General features: G+C 37.8%; 1 protein-coding gene across 2 annotated transcripts in view; it reads right to left on the bottom strand.

Moving 5' to 3' along the window:
* PLCB4 (phospholipase C beta 4) overlaps positions 1-17,745 on the bottom strand; it is a 209,215-nt gene that overhangs the window by 175,605 nt on the left and 15,865 nt on the right. For both annotated transcript variants that reach the window (XM_075147727.1, XM_075147728.1), the window contains exon 2: positions 12,868-12,927. The gene's annotated coding sequence lies outside the window, so the exon portion shown is untranslated. The remainder of the gene's footprint in view (positions 1-12,867; positions 12,928-17,745) is intronic.

A 17,745-nucleotide genomic window follows, 5' to 3' on the forward strand; every position in this document is an offset into this window, starting at 1 on the left:
ATTCAGGCTCTGCCCCTTATATCTGATTCTACTCCAATAAAACCATTGGATTTTTTCTTTCAACTGTGAGAGGGATTTGGCCTTAAATTACAATAGTCTGATAGCTAAATTTACAGAACTAGCGATACCCTGAAAATACAGAACCTCAGAGAGAAAAGAGAGCTTATGAAAAAATAAACCTTATGGGATTATCAATTAAGATATTTTAGCTTCCAAACTTAAAATAAATGGAAAATATGCCATATGAACCTCTGCAGATATTAAATCATTTTATTTTTATTATATTGAGACCCATAATTGCACCTGGAAGGAAGGAAAAACTGGATCACTTTGTCCCCATTGGTCTAAAAGCACAAGTACAATCAAGAGACATACCTGATTCACTAGCAGAGTGAGCAGCAATGAGACCTGCATTAGCAAGCTTCACATGAAAAAAAATAATTAGGACAGTCAGAAAAATTTCAGAGGATTTAATTGTTCACATAGCATGAAATAAAATCCACACCGTTTTTAAAGTTTAATGAAACAATACTCAAGGAAGGACTGCCACATCTAGCCAATTGTAAATACTGCCATGTATTTCACTACATATGCTAAATAAACCTACTTTTGGACCCTAATTTTATCTTCCGTTGTGTGCCTGATATTTAAAACTTAGGATTTGTTGTGGAAAATTTGTTTTGGACTGTACATCATAGTTTGTAGGTAGGCTATACAAAACAGAATCCTGTATTGAATCATGTGTGTATGCATTTTACCAGATAAGTTTGACAAATTTGCCTTTATCCCTTCTGCACAGGACTATGTGTATTTGCATAGAAATAATCTTCTAGGTAAAAACAGGACTGGCTTGACTCCAGTTAATAATGCCCCCTCAGAGAACGGAGGTGTTTACGCTGAAGAAAAGTTATTTGCCTATGGAGAGAATTTAAGTATAAACAGCAAGCAGCGACTAAGGGTCTCTGCACTTAGTACTAAGCATGTATCACAATCAACAATGAAAAAAATAAAGAAACATCAAAACAAAAAATATTTACAGAAGGACATAATCAAGATGCAAGTTTAAGCCTACCAACAGCTTGCTCCCATCCTGCTTGTTATTTACACTGTGGTCAATTGCACCAGAATGCAGTTAATACAGAAATAATTTCATGAGAAAGGCCTTGCTAGTACTGCTTTTTGAAAATTTGTCATAAAGGAATGTTGTTATAACAGACATTTTATGAAGGTAGTCTTGCTATAACCCTAATGGCTGCATGAAGCAAAACAATACCTACCTTCAGTAAAGCAGAAGTGAGCAGCTTTCCTAATGCAGCTCATAAAATCAGTGTATGCAAATTTCTAACACCACTATTTCAATTTCCATCCATGTCAATATTCCTCATTTACAGCTCATCTAAAAAGACTAATAAACTATCTGCATCTCTGTTGAAGTAAAGCTTACAGAAAACACTTCACTGCAAAAAAGGAGAGTATTTTAAACTAAAACACGTATAATTAAAAAAGGTTTCTACACTCAAAAATAAAGAGATGAGTAAATCTGAGCTATTTATTTCATTGCCTTTTCTGTCTTTTCAAAGTATGTTACAAAACACGCATACCTGATATTGCCAGACCTTTAAGTGGAACTGACACGGTGCAGCAAACATTTTGTTTACCAGAGACATTTATAATTCAATTTGGAGACATTTGCAAATGTTACCTTTCAGACTGCCCTCTTAATGGGTTCTTTAACAACTCAGTAGATGCACAGTAACTGTGGGTATATTAAGATAATCAGCTTCAGGAGTAAATTATACCATCTAGCCTTTTATTAATGTTTTGACCTCAGAATTACAAAAAGAGCCATTTCAAGCAACACAAACCTTCTGGTTCAAAGGAAATCTGTCTGGTGGACGTAAGTGAGAAAATCCAGTATCAAATAATTTCTAAGTAATTATATCCTGAAGATTTGTTCTGATGTTTGGAAAACTTCTGGACGGTTTAGTTACTCGAATCTTTGGAGTGCAGTGCAGATGTGCAATATCCCTCAAAGGAAACAAGGGAAATTTTACTTGACACTTAAAAAGCAAAATTAAAATTTAGTTTGCTTTAAAATTCTAGGGTTTGGGGTTTTTTAATAACTTTTAATATTTTTTTTGAACAGGTTATTATTTTCAATTACTTCGGCACATTCCGTTTAGCAAAAGGATCAAAGTCTATTAGACTACACTGTCAAATTCCAAATAAAATGTATAGACATTTCCAAATGTCAAAACATAGTGTCCTTTGCAACCCTGGGCTCCTTAAAAAAAAGATTCTGACTTCACAGTGAAGTGAAACAAAATGCATTTAAAAAGAATTCTTTAAAAAAAAAAAAAAGAAAACCAACACAAAAACAAACCAAAACACCACAAAAAAAACCCACCAAAACAAAACAAAAAAAACACGCAACATTTCAAGATCCTCAAGTCACTAAGAGAATTCAGGTAGAGAGAATTCTCTTCTCTGGAGAGAAGGAAAATTTCTTTTTTCACCTTTCTGTAAAGTGTCAAAATGTAATATTAATTCTTCCTGTTCTAAGAAAATCTAAAGAGGACTACCAAGCTATTAAACCTTCCAGTGGATCATTTGTGGTATGAGTTATTAGCATAATTGGGGGCACACTTTATTCTGACCTTAGCAAAACTTTCATTTCCCAAATGTGATAGACACAAAGTGCTTTTATAATACCAATAATGATTATTTCCTATGGGAAACTGCCAATTATAAGTTGGTGAAAGACGCTATACCGGATGTACATTGAGAAAATGAACACACCTACCAACAGTCAGACTAATTAAAGCCATTCTTCAAATATTAATAAAGCTTTTCACTTCCGTGAAATATAACCTCTACATTTTAGTTCAATTGCATCCTTATCAGGTCATTCATTCAACAATAATAAATGTTTGATTAGTATTTAAATAGGGCATTTATGCTGAACGTTCACCTTTCCCTGGCACTATACCAACACATGGGGGAAGTTGTTTTAACATTTAACCACTTGACTCAAGTTCATATTGTTTATATCAAGTTACATCAAGTGCCAACAAAAATACTCAGATACAGAATGAAACCCCTTCTGTTCTGGACACAAGTTTTTTTAAAAAAAAAACACAGTAAAGATCACATATAAGTATAAGCAATAAACTATCAAACAGCATGTGTTTTGGTTTTATAATATTGATTCCAGTACACTCTGCTGATGTCACAAGTACAACAGGTAGCAGATAGAGCAGCATCATTTCCTGCTCTTCTGTCACCTGTTGTCTTGTATAATCTTCTGCCAAGGTTCAGTAGCTAACGTGCACCACCAAAAAAAGAAGGGACAAAGAGGGTACAGCCAGACAAAATTCCTGAACACGCTAACTTGACAGAGAACAAGACAACCACCTTCCCACCAACACACCCGCAACTACCCAGTGTGCCCAGCTCTACATGTGTGCATTAGACATGCCAGAGTAGGAGTGCGTTTTAGCAACACCAGCCTCAGGCACCTAGTTTGCAAAGCATCTTCTACAGCAGTGAAACCATACCACACAGAAACAGGGAAGCCTTCCAGAAAACGCAGTCTTAGGAGATACGGCGAATTCAATTTCTTCACAGGTAGCTCTGGCTTTTTAAAGCTCTCCGTAGATCCCATTGGATGAACAGATAAAGTTGACACGCTGCAGAATCATACTAGAGAGTAGAGGAGTAAACTCAACTCCATTAAGGAATACCCAGGACAAAACCATGTGCTCCCACACTCCCACATCACAGAATAGGCTCCAGCTCTTACTGATTAGCCATTCTGTCCAGTGTCGCTTTAGCTATATTACCTCATATTTAAAAGGCATTTGCTGTAATGTCTTTGCTTTGGTCATAATAATTTTTGAAGTAAGTTCTTAGGGTCTGATTCCCATTTATGCTCTTGCCAATTTGCAAACCTTCACAAGATGAAACGGACATTAAAGCGAATGTAAAAATATTTTACTACACTTTTACAGCATCGGTAGATTAACACAGAAAAGTAGAGTACTAATAATGACAAATCTGATTCCAAATTTTATGTGACAATAGAAAACAGTGTAGAAAGTAGAAAAAATAGAAAAAAGCCGACTAGTTTTCAGGCAGATAGACCCAAGTGACTTGTAGACAGGCTTGTATGCTAAATGTTTTTCTATTTTTCCCCCACAAGATACAACTATGTTATTCGGTCTAATTAGACATAGTGTCTTTTATCAAAGATTTCACCTTGCTCAGTTCTAACACAGCCACAGCCAAATACCATGCCAATGTTCGATATGAATCCGTCAGAGTTAAAGCAGGCAGAACTGCTTTTTAAAAGAAAAGATGAGCACCAGCTTCAAATGCAGCAAACTCGAGTTCCAATTCAGCTGAACCAAAAACTTCCCTTATTATAACTCAGGTATTAAAGAATCTTTGATCTGCCTTTCAGAGAGGTAATGAAATGGCTTAGTGGCCTACACATAAGGTTCAACATGTGCAAAAACACACCTTACTAGGCAAAATTTAAAAACTCATTTACTTAGTGTTCAAAGAGAAAGGTTCAGAAATAACTTGAACGGAGTAACTGAGTATTAACATGAGGCAGAAATTCCTGACCATCTTGCTGGAAAGATCCTACTGAATTCATAAAGCCAGCTGCTCAACTTAGGTGAATTCAAAGCAAATAAAAGCCATATATATTTTAATAGCTAGGTTAACCACCTTTCCTCCCCCCATAAGGTCACTAAAGAAGGGAAGACAGGGTTTCTCTCTCAAGGCTAAACTTTAGCTCAGCAGGAAGAAAATGACTAAATGAATTTTGTTAGACTGAGCAACCCGCTTGCTTACAAACAGGAGCTGGATATACACCTCTGACCATCTAGATGTGATTTAACGAGGTAAGTGAAGCACTGCTTCCTTTGTATGAGAAGACTGATCATCAGGCCATTTATAAAAACACTCACTGCAAAACAAGCATAACTGGCCAAAGTCTTCCAAATGTACAAATGCCTGTGAAAAGGACTCCGCAGATCTTGAAAAAGTAATCTATATACCAGCACAAGAATTACTTGTAACATCTACAGCGGCTCCAAAGATGTGCTCCCAACTGCTAACCCAGACTGCAAAAGATCTCAGAACGATCTTGTTTACAATCCAGATTTTCAGTCTGGTACAGATCAAACAGCAAAAAGTGCAGTTATGAAATCTAAGTAGGTTTACTCACTACTTTTCACTCTAACGTTTAAGAAGTCTTACTAATTTTGAAAAGAAGAAACAACAGTTAAAAATATAAACAACTGAAAAGTGAAATGTGTGTTGTTAAGCAATAAACAACATTCCCTATTTCTCTTTCCCCTTTGTTTTACAGAAAATAACTAGACAGCAGTCTCATCACTCCACACACTGTAACTTTCAACTCTTGGCAAAGCAATTCTTCCACATTGTGTTTCAGATCCAATAACTCAATACATGCTTAAAGATCTGGCAGCAGTTCTTTTGGGAGTTATTTCCTACTTTTCTGGCTTATGCAACCTGTCGAGTTTGGAAAATTTACACGTAGTAGATTAAAAGGATGTACACAGAGAGAGGAAATCATAACCACCACAATAATTATAAATGAAGCTTTGAATGCAAATTTGATTTGCCACAGATATTTCCATTGCCTGCAAGAAATCATTCTGATGCAGAACAGCACGTGCCATCTTTTCAGATTCCAGTTTTCACAGGTATTGTGATCCAAAAGGATTTGTTTAGGTAAACAGGTGCCAATAGGGCAGACTCCATCTCCAACAAATCTCACACACGCACACTCCCTGTTCTCTAATGCAATACTCATTTTGAGAGCAACAAAATTACAACAGGTAAGATATGAACACTAGAATAAAAGCAGGTTCTGTGAAAGCCACAGGATAATGCAGAGTTTCGCCTTTGATTAGAATCTGTTTGCTTACACTTAACCAAGCATTGCTCCTCTAAACCAGACCACAACCGTTATTGGAGAAAACATCCCTCTGATATTTTCCATAGTTTGGGGGTTTAGAGAAGTCGAAAATACTAGAAGGAAAGAAAAAAATATCCTTTCCAAATACAATGCATTTTCTGGCAGTAATTTAGTAATTTTCTTTTTGGCTCCACCAGAAAACAATAAGAGCTAAAGATGAATGCACTATTCACGTGGTGTAAGATGACACATCAGTTTAAAAGAAAATATCTACTGGGCAAATAATCTTGGTGTATCAATAGTAGGGCTTGGCAGATAGTTTCAACGGGAGAAGAGAGTCAGAAATAATAAAACATTTTGTCCAAACTCAGCTGTGCACAGCATCTCTTGCCTTCTTCCCCACATGTATTTCCTATAACTGACAGTTTTATTATTATATTTCCCGCTTTTTCTATCTTGCTTCATTTATTTTGCAGCTCTCCCCATACCTTCCAGATTGTTCTGCTTATTCTTTCACTCTCCATTTCTCTCTTTTTCATACGCTTGGCCTCAGTTGAAATCAGTGGCAAAAATCCCACTGACCTGTCTGCAAAGGAATCCCTTGGGAACATAGGAATGTCACTCACCATCTCTGCCTCTGCCACTGCTGCCCTTCAGCTTTCGCACTGAGTCATACCATCTGAGTTCAGGTTGCAAAACTAGAAAGGGAATAGTTTCCTCCACTCCTTTCTGCTCTACCCTCTCCATTTCTAGACATGTACTCCTGATGGTTAGTTAGAGCAGACAATCACTGCAAAGGAAGAAAGCCACCCAGGGAAAAAAAAAGGGGGGGGGAGGGGTGTGGAGAGGGGAAACCACAAAGAACCCAATATGTCTTAGTGAGCTGAGCCTACATAGAACAAAATGGTTTGCAAAAACTTCACCTTCTTCGGGTTTTATTGAGGCCTAACAATATGACTTGTCATTTTGTGCCTCACATTTTCTGACCAGTTCTTCCCACATTGTCCACCTTTGCATGCAAGGCCAGGTCTTTGCACATTTTAAAAGAACAAGGTTCTAATTTTGGACACTGACGAAATATAAATTTTGAATAAAATAACACCACGGCTTAGTTCCTTATATAACATTCCCATACCTTTTCAAAAAACAGCAAATAGTCTTTCCTTCCTAGGGAGTGGCAGCTAAATCTTAAGGGGCAAGTTTTACAAAGGCAGCCACTTAAAGAAATACCCAGACAGAAGAAAACAATCTTTCTCAGCCCAAGACAACTCATGTCATAAACAACCAAAATATACAGGAGCCAAGACTTGTTTCCTCCCTTCTTCTGCATTAGAATGTCTGAAGATTCAGGCATGGTTTAATGCAGACCTACCATGGAAACAATGGAGTATATTCAGCTCTCACCTCAGAGATGAAAAATTTGAGGCAGTAGTGTGTTAAACTTCAAGAGTCCTCTCCAGAAATCTATCAGCCTCTCATTCTTTCCCCAATAACTTCTGCTTGACCAGCACGAATGAAAACCAACTCAGCTGCGAAAAAACCTTTTAGAATTTTATTTAGCAGGTCTACTTTTCAGCCAGATAAGTTACCTGATTCGCTAGTTACTTACACCGGCTTTTGGTGTGAACAAGCATCCGGGGACAAAAAATTAGAGGCTGGGAGCGAGACTGGGGACTACTTTCTTGATCAGAAGTGTCAGTTTAAACGTACGTGAAACTACAGGGAACCTGACAACTGAGACAATAACTACTGCCATAAATTATCTGTATGCTTTTGTTATCACTTGCTTTTAGCTCCAAGAGCTCTCCCTTCTCTCTGAACCATCAACCTTTCTTAGTCTGAGACCTTTACCAGTATATACTTTCTGCTCTTTCCATGCTCTCTTTCTCACCAAAAAGGCCTATCCATTGCTGGATTTTTCTGTAATTAAACAGTCTTTCAAAGGAAAGTATGAAGACTACATGATCACAAACAGCAGGGAATGTTTGGAAGACAATGCTTCATCTGGATGCAGTAAGCTTCATTTATTTTTCTTTTGCCTCTTTATTTTTGTTTTATACTCTTGACTCCAAGTTTTAATGACAGAAGATATTTTAAGCATTCCTGACCTAGAAAGGTGCTAATAATAAGAGAACTTTTATAAAGAAAACATTGTCCATCTGAAGTGAAACTCAGTGTATACTCCACTTAAGCAAGCTATGCATGTTGCTTACAAACAGCAGACAACTTTTCAGACTTAAAAGAACTCAATTTCCAGAAGCCAGAGATAACATGCATAAAGAATCAGATAGGCTGTAGAATTCAACGGACCTGATTAAGAGAACAGTAGTAGAATTTGTGGCCAAAATAGATGCTACAGAGCAAAATGCAGCTCAGGTGGAAAATACCCACACAAAATATCTTAATTGCTGTGCTTATCAGTGACAGTAGGAAGATATATAGTGGAGACAGTCTAAAGCCAGGATTAAAAACCTCTTTAATTTCCGAATAGCAAACTGAGCAAATTGCACTGGTCTCTAACACGAAGGCAAATTCTCTTCTTTATTCTTGCCTTTAAAGTGTCAATGCCATTTTGGAAGCATTTACCATGCCCCAGATAATGACCAGGAAGCAAATACTTTAGGACCAAAATCCATCCTCAGTTATGATATGCTGAGCAGGTGTGACAATGGAGTTTGTGTAGATCCACGCTGGAGTAAAGAAAACAAGCGCAAAATATTTCTGTGATTGTAGCAGAAAGATTACATAGTTCATCAGGGTTTGATCTTTTCAAGTAAAGCAAGTAAGCACTGTTACATTAGAAATTACAGTAGATAATTCTTGCAAGTATGTTTGGTGTGAGCAGCACCACATTAACAGCATTTGTGTTTGCACTTGCAGTACTTTCACAGCTACAAGATGATGTCTGTGGCTATACGGCACTATTTTGGAGGCCTCAAAAGTGTGAACAAGTTATTCATGCAAATCTACCAAGTACTCCCTCAACTGTTAAAAGTAAAAAAAGTAGTTGCTTCAGCTATAAAGATCACAGCAGACATATTCTGTTAAGATTTAATACTCTTAAAAAGCTAGGTTTTAGAAGAGCCAGTAGTAGCGAGTCTTCTATTCTGTAATCACAAAGGGATGGGAAAACTTCAGCAATGGTATGATTAAGTGTTAATGATCATCCTGAATACGAGACAAAGTTGCATCATTTCACTCCCACCCTCTATCAACCTTGAGGTTCAACTGCTCTGCCCTTTGCTCCCACCCTGCCAAGGTCCATCAGAGCACACAGACCCCTTGACGACCAGGTTCCAATCTGGAATATAAAGCAGGGTGGACAAACACTATTTACATGCCCTGGAAGGACACAGTTGAGAGTATCTCTCTTCAAGTCTGTTTCATTACCTACGCTGTAAGAACTGCTACCCTCAAGGAAATCTGCCAGTACCCTGATATTATCCTTATTAATAATAATAAAAGTAAGATAAATACTAAAAGTACTTTCTTTTTTTAATACGAAAACAAAATACAGACTGCACAGCTGCAGAACATACAGAAACAGGTAAAGAGAAACAAAAGAAAGTCATACAGACAGATAAATGTACCTAACACACTAGCTCCCAATATTCCTGCCCTCCTTTTGTGATTCTAGCCAGTAGCCCATTAGGTGCTCACAAACTCCAGGCTGAGGATCCAGTTAGTCAACAACATCTTTAAACCACACTAATGGACAGCGTTTTAGTAGTGGGAATCCTTACTTTCTTTTATAGTTCAACTTATCTTTGGTGATTGCTCTAATTTGCGTTTCTCCCTTCACTCCGTCAGGAAGGCATTTCAACTTTTTCAAAGCAGGGAGGAGTCAGACAGCAGTTTGAGAAAAATATTAGTGTTCCTTCACCATAATCTGATTCAACTATTGCCTGCCTACAGGATAAACAGAGTCAACCAGCGACTGCTCCAGTGTGCTGTTAAATCCTAAACAGAATTATTTGCAGACTTTTTTCCACAAAGGTGGGCTATACCCAAATCAGAGACTAAGGCCTTTCCTCATATTTTCCATGTAAATATACCTCTTTTTTTTTAATGACAAAGTACACAATCACATAAATAGGATTAACATAGGCAGCACATAACTGACTTACTGAACACAGGACACAGTGATAACTAAGAATCCCTTTGGGGTTGATAATGAGGCTGGGGTGAATGCTGCTCTTAGCTCCCTATCTGAGAGATACAGTGGCACACGAGTATGCACACAAGAGCACAGGTAATTTCATCAAAAATACACATGCCAAATAATCTGATTCTGTCCTTTAATCCACAAGAAAGCCCTGCAATTCTAACCTGTAAAAATACCACAGGGATCTTATTTCACCTCCATAAAGATCAACTAAAAAGTGGTGATGAATAAAATCAATGAGGTAACTATTATGATCAGTACATTGTTTTAATTATTATTCCAGCCAGGAATGCCCAGTGAACATTATGCCCAGCTTCACATTATAGACTTTGACAGGGATTCAGCACTCCTTCCTTCCAACAGTGTTGGAAGCCACAGTTAATTAAAAAAATCTTCTTTGGCTAGTTCTCTCTTCAGCTCAATCTCATTCAGTGTAGGAAAGAGGTCAAAGTTCCTGTAGCTCCTGATGGCATTAAAGGGAGCATGATTATAGGTAATGATGTGCTACAATAAAGGCAACATCTCCCATTTGTACACCCCTGTCCTCCCCACCACTATGTAAGCAGAATAAACCTGTAAGGACACACTGGCTGACCTCATCTCCTGAAGAAATAACTGTCTAGAATCACACTGTAACGAAACAGACAATAATGCATGATGGTCTCACTTAACCTTTAATAAGATGATGTTTTAGCATGCTTGCTACCCAAAAAACCTCTCCCAGGCATCCTCAATGTAACTAGTATTAACTACAGTACGCTGCTCACAGACCCTAAAATTGACTGTATAAATCGTGACTGCCTGGGGCTATTTTTGTTTGGTTTCGTTTTGTTATTGAGCCAAATTCTCTTCATATTTACTTGATGTAAATTCAGAAGTTCTGGAATTTGCTTTTCCTTTGTTCCAAAAGTTTTTGAAGTCTTTGACTTTCAAGATGTTGTGTAAAACCTATGGCATATCCTTATGCATGCTATGTTTAAATGGTTAAAAATGGGTCCAAGTGGAAAATGAAAAGCAACATCCCTAACTTCCTTCACCTAACTCCATACATAGTGGCTTTGCGCTCTGGTACGTAGAGTTTTATTTTGAAAGCATGCAAGATGCTCAAATGCAATAGCTACTCAAGGTAAACTGATCCATCCCCTACTTCTTTATCAATTTTAACGAATGAGCCAATTACCCCAGCAGTTGTCACTGGTGTGATTTCATTCTAAATCTCTAGTAAGAGTTCTACTGCTTACACCTGGATAAGAAGTTAGCACTACCTGTATTTTCAGACTTTTGCTCTAAGAAAATATTTACAGTAGTTTCTACTTTCCAAGAAAGCTATTTCTGGCTACTGTAGGTTAATTTTTTTCTTTTTTAATTATATTAGCAAACTGTACTTATACCCACAGAAGAATTATTTTTATCAGTTAGAAATAAACAAACCAATTGCAATAGAACACCGGGTCACAGTGCAGCAAATTCCCAAATCCTTGTGGTGTACAGCATAGGGATAAACCAATGATCAAGTGAAAACCAAGGAAAACAGAAATGCATTTTAATGACTAATGCCAAGGTTATACGTCCGCAAAGCACTGCCTACAACCATTGTACCGTCACTTCCAATTCTAAAATTCTAGAAGACCAACGCAACCATACCCTTTCGTGTTGATGACTCTTTCTGCACTGAAATTTTCCTGCGAAAGATCCCTCTACAGCTGATCTATCTGCCATTGAATCCTTATCTGAGAAATCATCTCAGATTGTATCAGAGAATTCTGATGTGAATTTAGATACATTTTTATATGAACAACAACAAAAAGTAAATACACTATCTCGTCATGGTCATTTACAAAAATTTCAGTAGAAAGAACAGTGAATGAAGTTCTACGCTCTACTTGCATGTGCAGTGCTCTGCTCCTAGGCAGTAAGGACAGGCATCAAAGAACTCATTTAAGTTAAACTGAATGGCTTGCCCAACAGGGCAAGGTTGAGATCTCACTCAGGATTACTGAGAAACTAGCATTTGCCTCAACAACCCTTTTGGGCCTGCTTAAGGCCTGGATGCTGAAGCAAGTGGAATTTTGTGCCGATTTCTGGAGGAAACGTAGCTTTCAGACAGCAGAAGCCAACAGGGTAAGAATCCTTGATGCCAGCGGGATACATAAAACTACACTCAGACTAAGAGTATGTATGAAGTGAATGTAAGTTGGTATGCAAGTGACCCAACCCTGAGTATTACAAAAAAATACTCTTTTCCACAAATTTGAGGTGAGAAGAATCTGCTGGAATCACATAGAGACTAGAACACTTAAATTGCCTTTGCAGCTGTTTTAAGAATGGCTCCACATTATTCCTGTAGTTTAATCAGGCCAGGTGCAGGGGGGAACAAAAGATCAGTTTATTACCCACCTGTACTCCCAGAATGTTAGGCTACTCCCAGAATATGAGGCCACTGAGGACCTAGAACACCCCCATCTGTCTGTGTCACTGATCATCCTCACACACACACTTTTTTCCTAGTGTCAGGGTATCTGGTTTTCAGGAGAACGCAGCATACTCTGAATTTGCAGAGTTATGACCTAAATTTCTAATAACTTCTCTCCTTTCATGAACCCCAACCATTGTTTTTTCAGAATACATTTCTCATTCTACCAATATGGACAGCGCAGCATTGAAACATTAAACCGTATTTTAAACCTGAAGTAAATAATTTAGTAAAAAAAAACAAATCAAAATGTTAAAAGAACAGAAAAACACATACCTTTTGAAAATCAGAAATTACTTTGTAGAAATTTCCATTGTAGAGAATGTCTTCCTTTCCCTGGAAAAAAAAAAAGAGCCTTAATTGTGCATACTAATATTTAATTACCTAATAAAACCACAGTGAACTACTTCAAGACCTTTTTCCATCAGAAATAATTTCTCCTTATGGATCAGAATATGTACACTATAGCAAGCATAAATATTGCACACTCAGTGAGTTTTTGTTTGAAGTTTATTTTATTTTGAAATTCCCTTCTGCCTTTGTTATCCAAGCAAAAGCATCATAGCTGCAGGTGAAACTAACACATGGTATCCATTCTTCCAAGCATTTAAAACTAGACAGTAACCCTACACAATGGAGACCAAGAATGGAGCAGTGTGTCAGGAGCAGAGCAAAAAATGTATTTCATTCTGAGGTATACAGTCAGGTCTCTCTCATCCCAGCTTTGGGTAAAAAGTAAATTATGTCATCATTATTAGTGCTAACACACACTTCCCCCATTGCTTTTGCCAACACTTCAGAAGGATGAAAGCATCTACTAATTCACTGATGTCCATTTCTTCTGTCTTTCTCCCTTCTATTTGTGTGGGGAAGGGGTTGGCAGCACAGGGGCATTTGACACTTCCATGCTTCTGGGCAGCATATGTAGGTAAAGGGATTCACACCGTTCCCTCAGCTCCAGACATCACGGCAGCAATAGCGTCATAGCAGAGTCCTAGTGACATTGTAGTATTTTCACGTTCTGCAATATACTCTGTGCATATACTTGAGTGCTTCAAGGAAAATTGGACTTCTTCCCAAGCCTCCTCTGAGGAAGCACTTGTACAGATCTTGTGGCTGTCACACCTGTATCAACAACACCAACTGCTTTGCTGTTGTTACTTTTCCCCCTCTTTTTTAAAATGCACAAAAACAGTTGACTTCTATATGTAAGTCATTTGTACAAGAGCTTAAAATGGACATCAGCACAACAGCCACTCAACAAGCAAAGCAGCAGATTTACAGAAACCGGAATGAAAAGGACAAAAGAGCATTCAAAAATTAAGTCAAATCCAAATTTAGGTTAGAAATTGATGTATTAGAAGATGTGTAAAAGAAAAAAGTAACAGGTGTGTTCAGCATTGAAAATAATATGAAATTAACTGTAGCTCTTTCAAATGAATCTCTATCAAGAGCTCCTGCATATTAGGACAGAAGCTGTATTTCTCTCTCTTTATTAAGCTTCATCTTTTTTTCCTTTAAAGTAAAATAAATTGAAGCCTAAAATTGAGAGCATCCACCAGGCGCATACTCAGGATTAAATCTGACCTGATACCTTTTAAGTTTTATGAGGCACAGAAGAGGAGAAAGAAAAAAAAAAAAAAAGAAAAAGCCTCAGCAAGATTAGAAACAGAGAGGTTCTAGAAAACAAGTGTCTCAGCCAAGACAGGCCAGAGCATGTTGTAGGTATAGTGTTTGCCTTGAAAACTCACGGTGCATAAAAAGCCTCAGGTAGTATCCTAGAGGGACTAAGAACCACAGCAATCGCAATTACAGCAACGAGAGCAGTTAAAGAAAATAGTTTCCTGTTCTGTTGATTTCTCCCAAAGTTGCCAAAAACTTCCATTAAAACAGAAGTTTTTCCAAAACATAAATAGCAACTCTGAGAGGATGATGGCTAGGTACTTTGTTCTCACTAAATATTGATAGCACACTCTTCTAGTAAGAGACGACACAGCGCCTTTGTTTGTTTGGGTTTGGGTTTGGGGGGGGGTGTTGTTTTTTGTTTGTTTGTTTTGGGGTTTTTTGGGGGTTTTTTGTGGGTGTTTGGGGTTTTTGTTTTGTTTTGTTTTTTTAATGCCTCAAACTCTCTCATTTTGCTAATGCGCTTTCAGGCTGGCCTCAGTAGCTCATATTTACATGACAAGATATCACTGGGTCTCCACCACCTCACAGCTGCACACAAAAGTGTCCCTACACTTACTTCTGGGGTCAACGAAAGCCAACCTCATGCTAAAATAAACTCACTATTCAAAACATGTTTCTGTTGGAAAAACAAAGACATTACAAAAATATTTTCAAGCATACAAGCTACTCTATTAGTCCACAATGAGAGATACACCTCAGATATTTTTGTTCTCTTGCAGATTGTGGTCAAATGTTACATCAGCATAAAATCCAGCACAGCTCCACTGAAATCAGTAGCATCATTCCATACCTAATGCATATAGCAGAAACAGAATCTGTTTCTCAACTGGTTTTAATCATTTACAGCTTTCTGGGTAAAATTGCCATTGGGCTCTGAAATTTCTCATGTTCCATGTAAACAGATGAGTACAATCTCATAAATTTAATTAAAAAAATGAGTTTCTTTTTAGTTATGCAAATACCAAAAATGTTTTTCTTTTCACCAGTTAAGTATTTCTTCAGAAGCTTGCTTGTGTTCAAAATCTCCAATGGCCCTTTTAGTAAGACTGTAAATTCTTTGAGGGAAACACTTCGAGCCAGAGACAAGTCCCAGTTGCAGAGGCAGAAACACTGAGCAATCTGTAATTCACAGTAACCTAACTACTGACAGGGAAACGGACAGCAGCTGCAGCCCCAGGTTTATCCTTTGTTCCACAGCTGGTGGTAAAGGCTAAAGTAGAAAAACCCTACAATTTTCATTTCTCTCCGGTTCCAAAGAAAAAATAAACAGGTAAATAATTTTTAAAAGAGGTAAATAAGCTGGTCTTAAGTATCTTGAGACCTACTTTTTGCAGAGGATCATTAATTTTATGTTCCTCACTTCCTGAACACCTAACCAGATAGATACCACAGGATCTCAATTGCAACTGAACACCTAACCAGGTGTTGAGGCATCAAATTCTGAAGTGTCCAATGTTCATGACTGGCCACAACACAGATTTCTTAACTACTGTTCAGGAAGGCAAGACTTGTTTCTTGACCTGAACTTTCCTATCACCTTAAATATACCATATGGGTTGCCTCCCTCTCTCTCTCTCTTCATGTGACATAAGCCCCTAGTAACCTACTAGGAAAGGACTTAAGTTTTCAAAACCCCCAGCTAAATCATGATGATCCTTCAAAAGGACGGACAGTGTTCGTCAATACTCTGGGCTTGTCAAGAGTTTGGTTTTTGGGGGTTTTTTTTGTTTGGTTGGTTGGGTTTTTTTAAAGCAGAAAACAAATTTTCATCAACAGGGATCTAACATACGAGTTTCTTTTTCACCTGTCATTCTCTGAAATGATCAGGGAGAATGGCCTGACAGGAACACACTTCTAGAAGACTGTAACTGTTTCCCCTCTACAGACACTTGGCTAGGGACGAAGAGCGCTTCCTGAGTTACCCACTAGGAGACCGAAACTTTAGAATTCCAGTAAGGACCTTTTGCCTGATTCTAATTAAAAGTGAAGTATAAGTACCCAATTTAGAAAAGACATTAGAACCTTAATTTAAACATGACAATTTTAGTCCATCAATATATCCTATTCCAAAACTGTCATTACCTACCAAACCTTTACTCATTTTGTGCCAAAACGGAACATCAACCATAGTTTATCTGCTTATTATTTTTAGACACGGAATTTTTAACATTTTTCAGACATAAATTTCCTATACAGCAATCTGGACATGTAGTTTCTAAAAAAAAGTCCTTTCTCACTCTGTAAATTTTTTTCAGGATCTGGGGGGAAAAAAAAACACGCAAAAAAAACCCCCAAAAAACCCACCAACACACAAAACCAAAAAACCTAAAAAAAACCACTCTCACTCTAATGCTAGGTCTTTGATAAGGTGATGCCAGCTGGTACACACTTGTGGGCAGGAAACCACATTTACCAAAACAATGTTCTGTCAGCCCCCTGCCTCCCAACAGCACGCAGCAGGGCTGTGCACTGCCAGGTCCTGCCTTCAATGAGGCAAGCTGTTCTAACAAGGGCGACGCTGTCAAATTGTTCATTCTCATGTGAAGCCTTTGAGAAACCTCAGCTCCTTCCTGGAGTGGAGTCCTGCCAGGGACATCAGTCTGTGCTGGTGACACACACTACACACAATTTGGTGGCTTCCTGTTCAAAGCATTACATAATTTGAGCCTCTAGCATATCTTTCTGGAACATTTCACGTACTAATCCACAAGATCAGCCGCCTCTTCAGTTACCAGATAACTCCGCACCTTTCTTCACTGATACTGACCTGGATGGCACTGACTGTGGGGCATATGGCTGTCCCCAAGTAAATAAAAACTGGACAGTATGATTCACAGACACAGACAGAAGTAGCAGCTAAATACACAATTATTGGTCAATAACTTCAGAAACAGTAAAAAAAGAAAACCAAACAACATTTCATCCATTTCTGCCAAAGGAATACCATGATGGAAATCACATTCGTAAGCCACATGGTTTTATTAAGGACTGTTGATTTAGCTTCACTGAATTAAGGCAGAAACTTATTAAACAAAGCAAGTATACAACCTGCTGCTAGTGCCACACACAACACACACTTAAGTATTAGTCCTACATCTGACTCCAGCCATGCAGTCATGAGTCAAGAGAGTTCTCAACTCAGGATCAGGGTGCATATAGCTAAATTGAAAAGTAAAAGTACTTCTTGGTGTTTGCTGAGCAAGATTCAGCACAGTGAATTCTCGAAACAGGCAGACTACTTTCACAGAGATTCCAAATAACGTGGAGCCCAGAAATTACACTTTATGAAAAGCATATCAATAAGTTAAATACACTCTCCAAAATTATGTATAAGTAATAAAATCTTTCGGACTTCTTCCTACAGTGAACAAATTATATTTATGATAAAACTACATAATTTAAGGCAAGCCATAAACAACAGCAGCATTTGCGCAATATAAAACAGTACCACAAACTCTCATCAGCATG

The sequence above is a fragment of the Calonectris borealis genome, chromosome 3, assembly GCF_964195595.1.
Source record: "Calonectris borealis chromosome 3, bCalBor7.hap1.2, whole genome shotgun sequence".
Lineage (NCBI taxonomy): Eukaryota > Metazoa > Chordata > Aves > Procellariiformes > Procellariidae > Calonectris > Calonectris borealis.